Source organism: Pinus tabuliformis, chromosome 9 (assembly GCF_031772625.1).
Source record: "Pinus tabuliformis cultivar Carrire ecotype Pingquan chromosome 9, CPIR1, whole genome shotgun sequence".
Taxonomy (NCBI): domain Eukaryota; kingdom Viridiplantae; phylum Streptophyta; class Pinopsida; order Pinales; family Pinaceae; genus Pinus; species Pinus tabuliformis.
Window position 1 is genome coordinate 835,659,618 of NC_142307.1, and position 17,436 is coordinate 835,677,053.

At 34.0% G+C, this 17,436-nt stretch overlaps 1 pseudogene; it reads left to right on the plus strand.

Moving 5' to 3' along the window:
• The first annotated feature begins 317 nt into the window (after positions 1–317).
• On the plus strand, positions 318–2,865 carry LOC149151384 (proline transporter 1-like; annotated as a pseudogene).
• Positions 2,866–17,436: the final 14,571 nt, after the last annotated feature.

The window sequence follows — 17,436 nt, forward strand, 5'->3', positions numbered from 1 at the left end:
ATGAAAACATAAACAAAACTAATGAACAAAAATAAGAGAAGTATGAGTCTTAATCCATGAGCTGAACTCTCATTGGAATCTCATATCAAGATGGGAGCAATGAATACATTATTATATACCCCACATATTTCTAATTTCATTATCCATTATGTGACTAACCTAATGTCCCTGATAATTTGTTGAATGATCACTGACTACATCTATAAATTTGCTGCCCTAATTCTGATAACTCAGAACACAAAATTTGTTGGCTAATTTGTAAGAAATTACATAGCTTTATTTTAAGCATTATCCTCAACAAAGTCGGCCTTGTTCTGATAACATCACTAAACAGTGCGTATGCATTGGGGTATTCAGGGATCGTGATGGTTCCCTTGGGATGGGTAGGGGGCACCTTGGGATTGATAGCAACAGCCTTCATATCACTCTATGCAAACACCCTCCTAGCGTGTCTCCATGAGACTGGAGGCATCCGACATAACCTAGCTGGTCAATATAATACTTTCTTGTTACTTTTACCAAATCAACATCTTCATACTTGCACATAATCAATATCTTCATACTTTGATTGTGATTGTGCTTTTTCTCAGGTAGGAAAATGTATTACCTGACATGGATGTTACAATATATCAATCTATTCATGATTACCACTGGATTTATCATTCTGGCTGGAAAAGCACTAAAGGTAGGACGCTACTCTTATACTTAACTACCTCCAGATCCCCAAGCCATGCTCCCTCACTTTGACATGTAACAATTCCTTATTAATTACCTATTTTTCACCTCCTAATTGATTGTTGTCTTGGCAATATATACTACACAACAATGAAGCTGCCACGCTAAAGCTACCATACTACAACGCAATTACAGGAATCATTTGTAGCATTTTTGCATTTGCCATTCCCCACTTATCAGCTCTGAGGTTGTGGCTCGGTGTTTCAACATTCTTAAGTTGCATCTATATCATTGCTGTTATTGGATTGTTTATACGGGATGGTATCTCTCTTTTCTTTTAACCAGGATACATCTTACTTGTAAGCAAAATTTTAATTTTCTGCTTACTTTAGATATGTAGGTCTCAATAGCCCAGTTAGAGATTATGAGATTTCAAGCTCACGTTCAAGTAAAAGCAGAATGTTGGGAACAATTGGTGCTGCAGCAAATCTCATTTTTGCATTTAGTTCAGGCATGCTTCCAAAAATACACGTATAGCAAAAGTTCCGTTAAATTTTTTGCATTTGATTTTGTGGTTAAAAACCTATTTTTTTCGCCCTTTGAATTAATATCATCACATCTTTTTCCCATGATGTAATACTTATTTTATAAATCAAAATTAGCTCCCATTATTGTTGTAAGCAGATTTAACTCTTAGAATGCAGTAAGTTTTTAAAATAAAGTAATTAGGTATAAATATTAATTAGGTTTTTTTCATGACAAAATTAATTAACACTCCATAAACTTTTCTCTGATTTTTTTTGCAGGCTACAATAGAGAATCCTTCCGTAAAGAACATGCAGAAAGCCCTGTTACTACAATTCACAACCGGTATTATGCCATTCTATGCTGTGACCTTTATAGGACACTGGGCTTATAGCTCCTCAACTTCGTCATATCTTCTCAATAATGTACATGGGCCCAAGTGGATCAAAATTCTAGCAAATGCTGCTGCCTTTTTCCAAACTGTGATATCACTACATGGACGTACTCAAGAAACAAGGTTTCTTCACCCTTTAACTTTGACTGTGTATACAATATTTTTTCAATTTCAAATGTATTTAATTAACATGATTGGTATGCCCTCATGGAATGGTTAATGTAGATATCTGGAAGCCCCATCTACGAGTTTCTAGATTCAAAGTTCTGAAGGAGAAACGAAAGTGTGTATTCTGTGCGCGATTGGACAATGAGGCTGTTGGCTCGAGGGACATATCTGACAGTTACTACACTTGTTGGGGCTCTGCTTCTATTTGTGGGTGATTTTATGAATATTACTGGTGCACTGAGCGTAATACCATTAACATTTGCGTTGGCAAATGATATGTATATTAAAGTGAAGGGAAATTATTTGAGTTCATTAGGGAAGACATGGCATTGGGCGAATGTATGATTTTTCACCTTCTTATCTGTGACAACAACTGTGGCAACGTTTCGGTTCATGGTTATTGACTCCAGAGCATACCATGTCTTCACCGATCTCTTCGCATATAATCGTAGCTCCTACATTCATTGGTGCAGGATATTCACTCAATTCGAAATCTTGCAGGAAGTATTCAACTAATTGCTCGTAACAATCTACTTTGGATCAAAGTGTTGAGATTTTCGGTTTTAATAAAATAGGCAAAAATCTCAGTAGGTGACAATAATCAGACTATGTTGTTATATTAGCTCTATTTTGTTGGGAGAGAGTTAATGCATCCTATATTTGTTGTAAGAGTATTTATGAGGCAGTTAGATTCTCTTAGCTATAAAACAGGTGTCCATATGGATTGGGGTGTGTGAGAGTTTGTGAGGAACTGGATAATCTTGTAATCTCCTGTTTGATAATAAAAAAATTTCGATGCCTATGTTTGGTGGACGTAGCCCAGAATGGTTGGGTGAACCATGTAAAACTCGTGTGTCTCTTTTGTGATGTGTTTTATCTGTTGTTTCTTGTCTTTTATTTAGCTGCACACTGATTGCTCCAACAAGTGGTATCGGAGCAAGTTGGAGGAGCGCGCAGCGGAGGAGGGGCGGGTCCAAGTCTACTGTGGATTGAACTGGCTATTGCCCTGCTGCGTGGGAAATTGCGCTGTTGCACGGTGGTGCTGGCTGAACGGCGCTCCCAACCAAAAACACATAATACAACTGTGCTCCGTTGCTGTGTAATTAAGGAATTTGCGCCATCAGTTCTCAAAGGCATTTGTGCTGAGTAATAAAGGAATTTACTGTAGCTTTAATAATATGGTAGTAAACATACCATCGATTGCGGTAATTCTTAGAAAGGCACATGATAGTTAAAGTCATCGTAATAAAGGAATTGTGTGCACGCTGTGGTGAAAGAACTCGTGAAACTCCACGTGATGGCGTGGGATATCGGCGTGGCTGAGCATTGAAAACGGCGTGGACCTGCGTGGATATGCAGGTAACTAACCAACTGTGTACAATATTAAACAAATATTGATGGGCGCGGAGTGTTTGGTTCTTATCTATAAAAGAAAAATCGGTTAGTGTTTACGTGGACCTGCGCATGCTAAAACATTTTGTTTTTTTTTTTTAAACTACCTGCGTATGGCTTGAGGGTGCCGGTGCGTATTAATTGCTAGAACACGCATATGAGTAGCGTATTTATGTTTTGAATTTTTAATTTGCGATTGGCGCGGGATAGGGTCAAACAGACGTGCCAATAACCAGCATGGCGAAGAACCGAGTTGATTAAGAGCGCCAGTGCGCCAATTTTCAGATCGGCGCGGGATTTAGAGGTATACATGCGCCAGTTATAAACACTTACAGCGTTTTTCAATTGGCGCGGATCTTCTGTTCTTGAGCAAGCGCCAAGTCCCTTTCTGGTGCGTGTTTTTTGCTTCCGGCGCGGGTTTTTTCTTCTGCGTGGGCAGCGTGAAGCACTGGTTGTTTTTTGGTTAAAAAAACTGTAATGTCTTCTAAATTGTAAGTTGAAATTCAAACAACAAAGGGGTTTGTTTTTTTTTTTTTTAGAGTAAAAGCAATATACAATAAGGCATAGGCATTTGTCATATATTGACCTTGTTTTAAAAGTTGGAATTGGAGATTCTTTGATTTTTTAAACGAGATGGCGAAAACTCAGAGTGCCCGGTTTGAAATTGAGAAGTTTAACGGCAAAAACAATTTCGAGATCTGGAAGGTAAAGATGCATGATCTGCTGGTACAACAAGGCATGGTGAAGGCGTTGTTGGGTAGATCCAAACTGCCTTACCCCGTGACAGATGATGAATGGAATGAATTGGATGGAAGAGCCTTGAGCGGTATTCGACTGTGTTTGGCTGATGATGTTTTATTTAACATCATGTCAGAAAAGACTGTTGCTGGTTTGTGGACGAAGTTGGAGAAGCTATATATGACAAAATCCTTGACAAATCGAATTCTCCTGAAGCGACAACTATACAGTTTGCGAATGAAGGAAGGTACTTCCATTACTGATCATTTGAATGTTTTTAATACTCTAATGGTGCAATTAGAAAGCATAGAAGTAAAATTTGAATCCGAGGATAAAGCCATAACTTTATTGTGCTCGTTGCCTGAGTCGTGGGATCATTTTGTTACTTCTATAAGTCTTAGTTCATCCGAAACCATTGAATTTGATGATGTCTTCGGAGCTTTGTTGTCCGATAAGACCAGGAAGCGGTCGAATGCTGACACCTCTACATTAGAGGCAATGATGGCTAGAGGTCGTTCTAGAGAAAGACGCTCTGGTAAGCACAGTGATTCGCGTTGAAAGTCAAAAGGGAAGAAGAGTAAAGTAAAGTGTTGGTTCTGCAGCAAATCAGGGTACTTGAAGAAGGATTGCTGGAAGAGACAACGAACTTTTAAAGAAGCTTCATCAACAGAGAAGAAGGAAGCGAACACAACTGATACAGGTTTAGCATCTGGTTCAGGTATGAGCGACGAAGTCTTATCAGTTAATTTGTTAAATCATGATCAACATTGGTTGTTAGATTCCGGTGCATCAAACCACATGTGTATTCATAGAGACTGGTTTAAGACATATAGATCAGTGAATGATGGAGTCGTGTATATGGGTAATGATGTCACATCTAATATTGTGGGAATAGGGAGTATATAGCTGCAAATGTTTGATGGAACAACAAAAATGTTAACTGATGTAAGACATTTACCAGATTTAACAAAAAATCTAATTTTGCTGGGGGCACTTGACACAAATGGATATAAAACTGTCATTCAAGGTGGAGTGATGAAAATTTACAAAGGTATTTTACTAATAATGAAAGCTAAGAAAGTAGGAAATCTGTTTCAGTTAGAAGGAAGAACTGGGTCAGTTCATGTGTCTACGGTGTCTGAACATGACAGTAGTTCCATTCGCCTATGGCATCAAAGGTTGGGCCATATGAGCAAAAGAGGGTTAAAGATTTTGGTTGATCGCAAGTTACTTCGTAATCTAAGGTCTGGAAAGTTAGATTTCTGTAAACATTGTCTGTTTGGCAAACAAAGTAAACAAAAGTTTAAAACAGGCAAACATACTAGTAAAGGAATACTTGATTATATCCATTCAGATGTTTGGGGTCCAACACCTACAACCTCGTATGGTGGCTCGTCATATTTTGTATCGTTTATTGATGAATTTTCTAGGAAAGTGTGGGTCTACATGTTGAAAAGGAAGTCTAATGTTTTTACAGTTTTCAAGCAGTTTAGAGCATTGGTAGAAAACATCACTGGTAGAACTATAAAATGTTTAAGAACTGACAATGGTGGTGAGTTTACCTCCAAGGAGTTTGAAAACTATTGCAAGGATGCAGGGATCGAGAGACATAAGACTACTGTTTATACTCCTCAGCAAAATGGAGTTGCTAAACACATGAATAGGACTCTTTTGGAGAGAGCAAGGAGTATGCTGAGTAACGCTGGTTTATAGAAGGAGTTATGGACAGAAGTGGTGGCTACAGCTTGTTATGTGATAAATCGGTCACCTTCGACAGCGATAGGTTGCAAGATTCCTCAAGAGGTATGGAAAGGTCACCCTTGTGATTATTCTAAACTCAGAGTGTTTGGTTGTGATGCATATGCTCTAGTTCCTAAACATCAACGAACTAAATTAGATCCAAAATCAAAAAGGTATGTCTTTGTTGGGTATGGTGTTGGAACAAAGGGATTTAGATTGTGGGATCCTACTACCCGCAAAATCATCATCAACAGAGATGTAACGTTTGATGAATCCTCTCTTGTACAGTTAGATGTAGATAATAAATTGAAACAGGATGATGTATCTGATTTTCAGCACATTCAGTTTGACAGCACTTCTAATGATAGTCATGACGACCATAGTTCAGATTCTAGTCATGAACAGGTTTTAGAATCAGATTATGAACAGGGTTCAGATGGAGGTCATGAACAGGTCTTAGATGGTGATCATGAAGAAGTTCCTACAGATGGTAGTCAGCCAATTGCGGAAGCACCAGAAACATCCTTAAGGAGGTCTACAAGAATCAAACGCCCTCCTAGAAGGTATGATGATTATGTTACTTCAGTTGCTTTGACTGCTAACGATGATGAACCTTTGTGTTATCAGGAAGCTGTAGAAGGTTCTAAGAGAGACAAATGGAAAGCAGCCATGAAGGAAGAAATGATGGCCTTAGGTAAGAATGGCACATGGGATCTGGTTCAACTTCCCAAAGGCAGGAAAACTGTGGGATGTAAATGGGTTTTCAAGGTGAAATGGGGTGTGAATGATACAGAGGACAGGTACAAAGCGAGGCTGGTTGCAAAAGGGTTTTCTCAGAAAGTAGGCATAGACTTTCATGAGATATTTTCACCAGTTTTTAAAATAGTTTCAATTAGAATTGTGTTAGCGTTAGTTGCTTTGCTTGATTTAGAATTACAGCAACTAGATGTTAAGACTGCATTTTTACATGGAGATTTAGATGAGGAAATTTATATGGAACAACCAGAAGGGTTTGTTCAGCATCGCAATAAGAAATTTGTCTGCAGGCTCAAGAAGTCATTGTATGGTCTGAAGCAGTCGCCTCGACAGTGGTACAAGAAATTTGATTCATTCATGTTGAGTCAAAAATATATAAGAAGTGAATATGATCATTATGTTTACTTTAAGCAGTTAAGTAATGGCATGTTCATTATCTTAGTGTTGTATGTTGATGATATGCTTTTAGCAAGCAAAAGCATTGAAGAAATCAACAGGTTAAAGACTCAGATGGCAAGGACATTTGATATGAAAGATCTAGGAGCAGCAAGACAGATTTTTGGCATGGATATTTTCAGAGACAGGAGCAATGGTAAGCTATGGCTATCACAACAGAAGTATATTGAGAAAATACTTGTAAGGTTTGGTATGAACAATGTGAAGCCTGTGTCAGTCCCTTTAGCTTCCCATTTTAAGCTTTCTTCCAGTTTATGTCCTAATACAGATGAAGAAAAGGATTATATGTCTCGAATTCCATATGCCAATGTAATAGGATGTTTGATGTATGCGATGGTTTGTACGCGACCAGATATTTCACATGCAGTTGGGGTTGTCAACAGGTATATGGCAAATCCGGGTAATGAACACTGGTCAACAGTGAAATGGGTGCTTTGGTATTTGAGAGGCACAAGTAGTTATTGTATCACTTACAATAAGAGTACTGAATTTGTTTGCGGGTATGTTGATTCTGATTTTGCAGGTGATTTGGATAAGAGAAGGTCAACTTCAGGGTATGTCTTTACTCTTGCAGGTGTAGCTATTAGCTGGATGTCAAAGCTACAAAACATTGTTGCTTTATCCACTACTGAAGCAGAATACATTGCTGCTTCACATGCTTGCAAATAAGCGGTTTGGCTGAAAGGTTTGCTTGGTGAGTTTGGTAGGTTACAGGACAACATCAAGTTACTTTGTGATAGTCAAAGTGCAATACATTTGGCTAAGAATCCGGCCTATCATAGTAAATCAAAGAATATTCCAATTAAGTACCATTTTGTAATACAGGTTATCGCTGAAAGGGGAGTCTCTCTTGAAAAGGTGCATACAAAGGAAAACTGTGCAGACATGTTCACGAAACCAGTTTTGTTAGAGAAGTTGCGTTGGTGTTTGGCTTCTCTTGGCTTACAGAAAAAATAAGTAATAAAGAAACAGGGCATCAGGTTAATTGTTGTCAAGGTGGAGATTGTTGAGATTTTCGGTTTTAATAAAATAGGAAAAAATCTCAGTAGGTGACAACAATCAGATTGTGTTGCTATTTTAGCTCTATTTTGTTGGGAGAGAGTTAATGCATCCTATATTTGTTGTAAGAGGATTTATGAGGCAGTTAGATTCTCTTAGCTATAAAATAGGTGTCCATACGGATTGGGGTGTGTGAGAGTTTGTGAGGAACTGGATTATCTTGTAATCTCCTGTTTGATAATAAAATTTTTCCGATGCCTATGTTTGGTGGACATAGCCCAGAATGGTTGGGTGAACCATGTAAAACTCCTGTGTCTCTTTTGTGATGTGTTTTATCTGTTGTTGCTTGTCTTTTATTTAGCTGCGCACTGATTGCTCCAACACAAAGATCGCTCTCGACACTAAAGGTTGTCCATCATTACCTGGTTCTTAAATTTTTTAATAAATTACTATTTTTAAATATAAACATAAACAAAAATTAAATTGATTTAATAAAAAATAACTATATTTATGTCACTTCAAATTTAAGTAGAAAATGTGCTTACCATTAACTATACCTTAATTATTTTTTTTAAATATAAGATCAAGCTACAACTATTTATTTGTTTTAATCTTTCCATATATACACCTTGGTTTTGATAGGTTCACCATTGCGCATTTTTTAAATCGTTTATACTCGGTTTGATATTGAAATTCACATATTTGGCTGGAAGTGTTCATACCAAAATTTAAACTAATCACAATAACTTTTAGAAAAATAAATTATTTATTTTTTAAAATATTTGTAAATATTAAAATTAATTCATAATTTATATTATATATAATATTATTATTATTATTAATTTAAAAATCTAAATCATATAAATTATTGTATATACTAAATTAAATTATTGTATAATTTTTTATTTTTTATTTTTATAAGTAAAATAAAAAACTTCTACACAACTATTTTGACTATTAAATTTATATAAACATATATACTCTACCTATCAAATTTTAAACATCTAACTTAATTTTAAACATCTAACTTAAAAAAACCCACTCAAACTCTATATTATATATCTTAATATATCGCATCTTTAAGATTTGTTAATTACTATGCACGTTACATATCGCAGTCGCGTCATATCTGTGGTAGTTTGAAATTTTATTTAATTCATTTCAATGTGTTTAATTAGGTTCATTTGCATCGTTAGGGCATCATCGGTTTGTGCTTTGAAATGATCATTATATTTTGTGTGATTGGTATGTGCCTTGAATTGATCATTATGTCTGGTGTCATTCCTGTGCGTTGCGTATTGTTTTATTGATACATCTCGAAATATTTTTAATAAATAAAAGGTTACGCTATAATTTTTATTTGTAATATTTGTATATATTTTAATATTAATTTTTAAGGAAATTTTAATTAATTATTAAGAATATAGTTTATAAAATTGATTGTGAAAAATCATAAAATATTATAAGTTAAATGATAAAGCTCAAGAATAAAAGATGTATTTTAAAAAAAATAATGGAGAATAAAAAGTTTAAAAAACATTTTATTTGTTTATAACATTATTTTGATTATTCATTCCATTTTAATGGTGTGGATATATTAATACTTGCATTTAAAGTGTGGACATATTAATACTTGCATTTAGAGTTATGAAAATATTTTTTTGCCACTATTAAATGAAATAATGTTGTAACTAAGCCCCCAGGGGTAGGCGAGTTGGTAATCACAATGCGGTGAAGTTCGTTAGAAAGGTAGGCTCCGTACTGAAGGTCATGAGTTCAAATCCCCTAGACTTATCCTGGAGCTGTATAGAGGGGCGGGCGCAGCTCCCAGTGGTTATAGAGGTAGCGGTCAGAATCGATCCCATGTAACGCGAGTCGCGAGGCTGCCCCTGTTACCGATTCCACTGTAATAAAAAAAAAAAGAAACAATGTTGTAACTAAGTAATTATGAAAAAATGGGCATTTTTTAAATCTATTACTTCTCTTCCAAGTTTTAGATAATAAGTTACATTAAGAGAGCAAGGAAATCACCATTCATGTTGTCACTAAATTATTGTTATATATTACCTAATCTAGATTTATGTTAAAAAATTCTTCGGTATCAACTCATTGGATTTTATTGAAATTAGTAAAAGCTTGATACTACATACTTAATAGCACATGTAGAAATAGAGACATCATGTTTCCTACTTTCACCTTTCTTGTCTTTACCGTCGCTCTTAGGTACATCATCGTCCTTATCATCACTCTCTTCCTTTTTGCTTTTTTTACACCATCTCTCTCAACCACCACTACATTCCCTTTTATACTTCATTCATTCTAAAGATTAGACCAACACACTACAATTTTTAAGGCACCCATTTAAAAAGTGAGTAAAATTCCATAAGAATCATTAACTTATTTCAATGCAACAATCTCACATACTTTCATAAAATCCTTAAATAGAATTGCATTAAGCATATAAAATCCCCGCAACTCAAATAAATATGACATAAGTAGAATAAAAAGGCCCAAAAATCCAACATATAATCTTATAAATATAAAATGCTCACATACTTTGATAAAATCTGTAAATAGAATTTCATTAAGCATATAAAAACCCCAATAAACATGACATAAAATAGAATTAAAAGCTTAAATAAAAAAAGAGATGTGTGAACAGTTAAAATATTATTGTGATTTGTTATAGTCTCACAACCTACAACATACTTCTCTCGCTACCTTATCTTTTATATTTTGAATTTTGGTAATCCCACAAAAAATCAGCTTTTTGTGCACCAAATCTTTGTAAACCCTACTGAATTTGTAAATAAAACTCACTTTTCTTACATATTGTATTCACATAAAAACAAATTCAATAAATAACATTTCATTTTTAATCTCTAACCTAAAATAAAAATTATTGCTAATATCTACCTCTTAATATTTTCACACTTGTTAATTTTCGCAAAAGTTAACAATAATATTTACATTTTTTTCCCTAACATTTTAATTATATATAGTTTCATTACTTAATGCATGAATATATTCATATATAACTATCGTTGCAATCGGTATAAAGCGTATTATTGCAATGATATTTTATCAACACGTATTTAATTATATATGGTTTCATTACTTAATGCAGGAATATATTCATATATAACTATCGTTGCAATCGGTATAAAGCGTAGTATTTCAATGATATTTTATCAACACGTATTTTCATAAAACTTATATTGGTTTGTCGGATTAATAATTAATGCATACAAATCTATATCAATAACTATGGATCTTATTAACATAAGGAAATTATATAATTTTACTCTCCATCTATTGTTCTCTCATTTGTTAATGTTTATTCTACTGTTATGAACTATTCTATCACGCTACAATGTTGATTCGTTACACACATATGCGCAATATGTTCGTTATGTGAAAAGATTTTACATCTCCTATCCTATTTTCTCATAGGTTCAAAACTAGATGTTCCTTCAAGAAGATGGGAAGAATCAGACTATTTTTTCTTAAATAGAAATGGTCAGAACCCATCAATATATATATATATATATATATCTAATTAATATATATAAATCTAATTAATATATTGAAAATATATTGTTTTATTTTTTATTATATATAAATCTAATTAATATATTGAAAATATATTGTTTTATTTTTTATTATATTTTGTGATTTGTTATATATATATATATATAATTTTTTTTGAGAAATATAATTAATGTATTGAAAACATATTGTTTTATTTTTTTATTTATTATTATATTGTATTCTCATTCTTATTATTTTCATTTTATTGTTTTGTTCATTCTCATTCTATTGTTCTCTTATTGTTTTGGTTTATTATTTGTTATTAACTATTTTATCTCTTTAATAATTATTATGTTATTCTCTATTAAATTGGTAGTTCATATAAGGAGTTGTCTTTAGTGCAACTTTTTGGATTTTTCGTTGTCGAAATCTGGTGGAAAATTTTGAGGTGAAATCTTGATTTGTGTTATTTAAACTGCTTTTTTGACTGTATATATGGATTCAACACCATCAAAAACCCCTAGGGCACTTTTATGTGCAGGGATTACCCATCAAACTTGTGATTTCAATAAATTGCTACCGAATTTTAGAGAAATATGACCCGAAAAACCCTATGGAAAAGCTTCCAAAAAATTGCGCTAAAAACAATGCCATCAAAAACCCCTAGGGCACTTTGATGTGCAGGGATTACCCATCAAACTTATGATTTCAATAAATTGCTACCGAATTTTAGAGAAATTTGACCCGAAAAACCCTATGGAAAAGCTTCCAAAAAATTGCGCTAAAAACAAGTTGGTTCATAATGATGTTGAAATTTATGGACTGTACAGATTTGGGTTTGTCCTTTTGCTTTTATTTTCTTTTACCAAATGGAAAAGTTGAAATTGTCTTTTCACATTTTTTACCCAAATGGAACTATTGATATCGTTGTTTTTTATATATTTGTGTTTTCATTTTTTCAAAAGAATTAATAACGTTACAGAGATATTGATGTAAAGTAAAAATTAAAAATAAATACACACCTTTAAACTACAAAATGTAAGAGATGGAAAAAAAAAACCATCTAATCATTAAAACTATCATATGTCCATCTTAACTCTGGATCTAAAAAACATTGAGAGGAACAAATGTCTCTACGTGAAAACCTCTTTTTTGAGTGCAAAACTTGAAAGCATTGTTAATAACTTTAATGATGAAAAATGATAAATAAAATTTTTGAATGCAAAGTGACAATGTATTAGTGTTTAATGATAGAAAATGTGAATAATAAGAATTTAGTCAATTACAAATAGTCTTCATTGTGATCAATCTCAAACTATTTCCTTATACTATTCTTATTGTCACCCTTGTTAGGTCTGTCATGTTTTCATATAAATTATATGAAAAGTACAACTGAAACCGTAAACTATCTAAATCTTTAGCTTGAGTTGTTGTAGTAAACATTATACATTGTCTCTATTGCTCTCTAATATTAATAAGTTGAATGAATATAGCATAAAAATCAATGTACTTTACCAATAATTTTTTGTGCTTACACTGAAATCAATGCACATTGTTAATCCAATCACTTTATAATTAATGTACCATTAGACATTCAATTACATCACATTAGAAATCAACATCTACATTGAAATCAATGCATCTAATGTAAGCAATCAAATAAGATTAGAAAACTTCTACACTGAAATTAATGCATCTAATGCAAGAAATCAAATAGGATTAGAAATCAACATCTACACTCAAATCAATGCATCTAGTGCAAGTAAGAAAATAGAATTAGAAACAAACATATACACTTAAATAAATGCATTTAGTGCAAGCAATCAAATAGGATTAGAAATCACCATTTACACCGAAATCAATGCATTTAGTGAAAGCAATAAAATAGGATTAGAAATCACCATCTACATTGAAATCGGTGCATTTAGTGCAAACAATCAAATAGGATTAGAAATAATTTACACTGAAATCAATGCATCTAATGCAAACAATAAAATAGGATTAAAAATTTCCATCTACACTTAAATCAATGCATCTGGTGCAAGCAATAAAATAGGATTAGAAATCACTATTTACACTGAAATCTATGCATTTAGAGCAAAAAATCAAATAGGATTAGAAATCATCTACATCGAAATCAATGCATCTAGTGCAAGAAATCAAATAGGATTAGAAATCACCATCTACATTGAAATCAATGCATATAGTGCAAGATTTAATCGAATCCCCTCCTTCCCATTAAGATTTTCTCTTATCTCTAGAGAATGGAGGGTAATTGTTGTAACTGTCTAGAGGTTGAGTTTGTTACACATTAGTCCTTAGGAATTTTAAGATTTCATAACCAACTTCATAGAACATTTTTCCTTAAATAAAGGTTTTACTGGCTTCTACGAGCCTACTTACCATAGTCTTAAATAAAATAGTAAATGTAATTTGTTAGTAATTCAGTGTATTTCACGGTGTTACATCTTCCCCCCCTTGACGAAACACCATCCTTTGTGTTTATTCTAACCCATGAGACAAATTTGGGTATGCTTGTTGCATAAGACCTTCATCTTCCTGGGTATCTTCCTCTGGGCTAAAGTGCCTCCGCTGCACTTTAACTTATGTGATAGCTCACCTCAGCAACATGGCTTCTCTCCAGTTGAGGATGCATAAAGATTCTACCAAGAACTCTTTGTCCGATTCGATCTTCCAGCACACCATATTCAATATTAATTTGTATAATTTTCAATCGAATATAACTTATCTCATAAATTGATCTATACTTACTTGTATATCCTTCCAGTTAATAATGTGTCTCGAATCATACATATACTTCTTCAACAAAGATACATGCAATACATTATGTACCTTGATATGGATTGGAAGGGAAATCTAACAGGCTACTAGTCCTATCCTTTCCAAGACCTGAGAAGGTCCACAATAGCGGGGTGCTAGCTTTGCAAAACTACCCCACTTAAGGGTGTTTTCCTAGGTTTAATCGAAACATAAACATGGTCTCCTACTTGGAATTACTTATCAATTCTTCTTTTATCCACATAATCCTTCTCCCTAACTTGAGAAACTTTTAAATTTTGTTAAACCTTTCTCACCTCTAGCTCCAGTTCTACCAACATATCAGGCCCCAAAATCAATTTATCCTCTAGACTACTCCAATTAGCAGGGGTCCTACATTTTTTGCCATATCGTACCTCATAGGGACTCATTTTTAATGACTCATGGTAGTTGTTATTATAATCAAATTCAACCATATGGAGGTATTCCTCCCATTTAGTGGGATGTTGCACTACATATATTCTCAACATATCCTCAAGTACCTAATTTATTCATTTTATCCACCCGTCCGTATGCGGATGATATATGGTGCTAAATTGAAGTTGTGTGCATAGCCCTATGAAAAGGGCTTTCCAAAATGAAGATGTAAATTTTACATCCCTATCTGAAATTACTACCTTCGGCAAACCATGCAGCCGAAATATCTCCTTCATTAAAATGTTTGCAATTTCCACTGTCTTATAGGTTGACTTAACATGAATAAAATGAGCAAGCTTTCTTAATTTATCTACTACCACCATGATGGAATCGTGGTGTTTTCTATATTTGGGTAATCCTGTTATAAAATCCAATGTAATCACTTCCCATTTCCATTTAGGAATCAAAGGAAATGAAGTAAGCCAGTAGGGTGTTGGTGCTTTGCTTTAACTTGCTGACACTCTAAACACTTAGCTAAATATTCAGTAATATCTTTCTTCATACCTGGCCAAAAATACTACTTCTTAATTGCAGAAAATAACTCCTGGTACCGAGGATGGGAAACATAAGGGATACAATGGAATCCATCTAGCAACAATTTGTTTAACAATCATTTGATTAGGGATATAAATTCTTCCTTTAAAAATCAACAATTCCCTATCATTAATACTATAATTAGACTATTTTCTTCAATCTTGCATATTTTTAATCCACTATCTCAAGAATTCATATTTTGGGTCTTTAAGAGAAACTTCCTGAAGTTTCTCTGACACATCAAACTCTTGCGGTGGTACCAAATTTCATACATGTGTTGTACCTTCCTACTTAAGGCCTCAACCACCCAATTTTCTTTTCCTTTTAGATGCCTTATCTCAAAGTCGAATTCACTCAGGAATGCATTCCACCTGGCCTGACATGCATTCAAATTAGGTTGTTTGAAGAAACTTGTTAGACTATTATGATCTGTTATTAGTTGGAATCTTTTTTCCAATAGATAATGACACCATAATTTTAAATCATGTACCACTGTAGTAAGCTCTAAATTGTATGGTGAATACTTTTTCTCATGTTCCTTTAAATTTAGTGGTGCGTAGGCTATTCCTTTGCCCTCCTACATCAAAACACCCCATATTCCTTCTTAAAAAGCATCGGTGCACACAATAAATTATTTTTTTGGATCTGCAACTTTCAACACTAGAGCAGATGTTAACAAGTGTTTCAATTTCTCGAAACTGCATTGACATTCTATTTTCCACTTAAAACTCTCCCTTTCTTCTATGAGGATGTTATGGGATAGGCAATTCTAGAGAACTCCTCAATGAATCGGCAATAATAACCAACCAATCCCATACAATATCGAATATCAACAATGTCTTGAGGGACCGACCAATTTAGAATTGTTCTGATCTTTTCCGAATCTACAACAATACCTTCTGAAGATATTATGAGTCCCAAATACTAAATTTGTTCCTTATAGAATTCACATTTACTGAACTTGGCATAGAGTTGGTTTTCCCTTAGAGTTTGGATAACTATCCATAGATACTCTTTATGCTCCTCAACATTCCTTGAATAGATTAGAATATCATCAATAAAAATCAGAATGAATTTATCTAAATAGGGGTGAAAAGTCACATTCATCAAACTCATGAAGGTTGCAGGAGCATTCGTAAGCCCCAAATGGTATCACAATCAATTCATAGTGGATGTAGCATGTTCTTAATGCAGTTTTACAAATGTATTCATCCTTAATACTGATTTGATGCTACCATGATCGCAAATCGATCTTGGAGAATACTGAGGCACGCTTAACTTGGTCAAACATATCATTGATCCTTGGTTTTTAACATCAACTTATTCAACTGTTTATAGTCAATACACAATCGTAGGGTCCCATATTTATTTTTTTACAAACAATACTGGTGACCTGCAAGGTGATACACTTGGTCTAATATACCCTTTGTCTAGAAATTCCCGCAGCTGAATTTTGAGTTTAGGCAGTTTAGGTATGCTCATTTGATATGATGTTTTGGATACTGGCAAAGCCCCAGGAATAAGCTTGATGGTAAATTCAATACTCCTTTTTGGAGGTAACCTCAATTTTTCCTCAGGAAATACATCAACAAAATTTTGTATAACGGGTATACTTAAAGCAGCCAACTTATCCTTGGTGTTAGTGTATCCCACTTGCACCAAAAAAATTTGACACCCTTTCTGGACACACTTCTTAAGCTGGTTAGCAGCAATGGATCTCAATTTGACACTCCTTTTAATACCTTGAATTTCTTGTCTCTTACCTTCATTTGTAAGGAAACTAATAGTTTTTTCCTTATAGCTAACTAGGGACCAATGTACCTGCAACCAATCCATTCCATTCAGTAAGCCATATGATCCCAAAGGAAATATATTCAAATCCGCCTTAATTTTCTTCCCTCCAACCTCAACGGGGAAACCTTCTACCATGATTGTTAACTTGCACCTTGCTCCCGTGGCTAGTTGCACCAACCAGATATTTTTAAATTTAGAACTGGACAGATGACGCAATTCAATTGTTTTTAGAGTAACATAACTAAGACTTGCTCCTGGGTCAATTAAAATAAACACAGATTGGTTAGCAATCTTACCTTCAAATTCCACCATAGCAGGCTGATATTCCACCTGATGATCTTCCAGAGTAGCATTGATTCTTGGAATGTTTTTAGCTACCTCCCTGATGGTAGAGGTTTCTTGAATATTTGCATTGAGCTTGGTCTGGGTACGATGCGGACAGTTCTTATAATAGTGGGGTTCCCACAACCCCAACATTG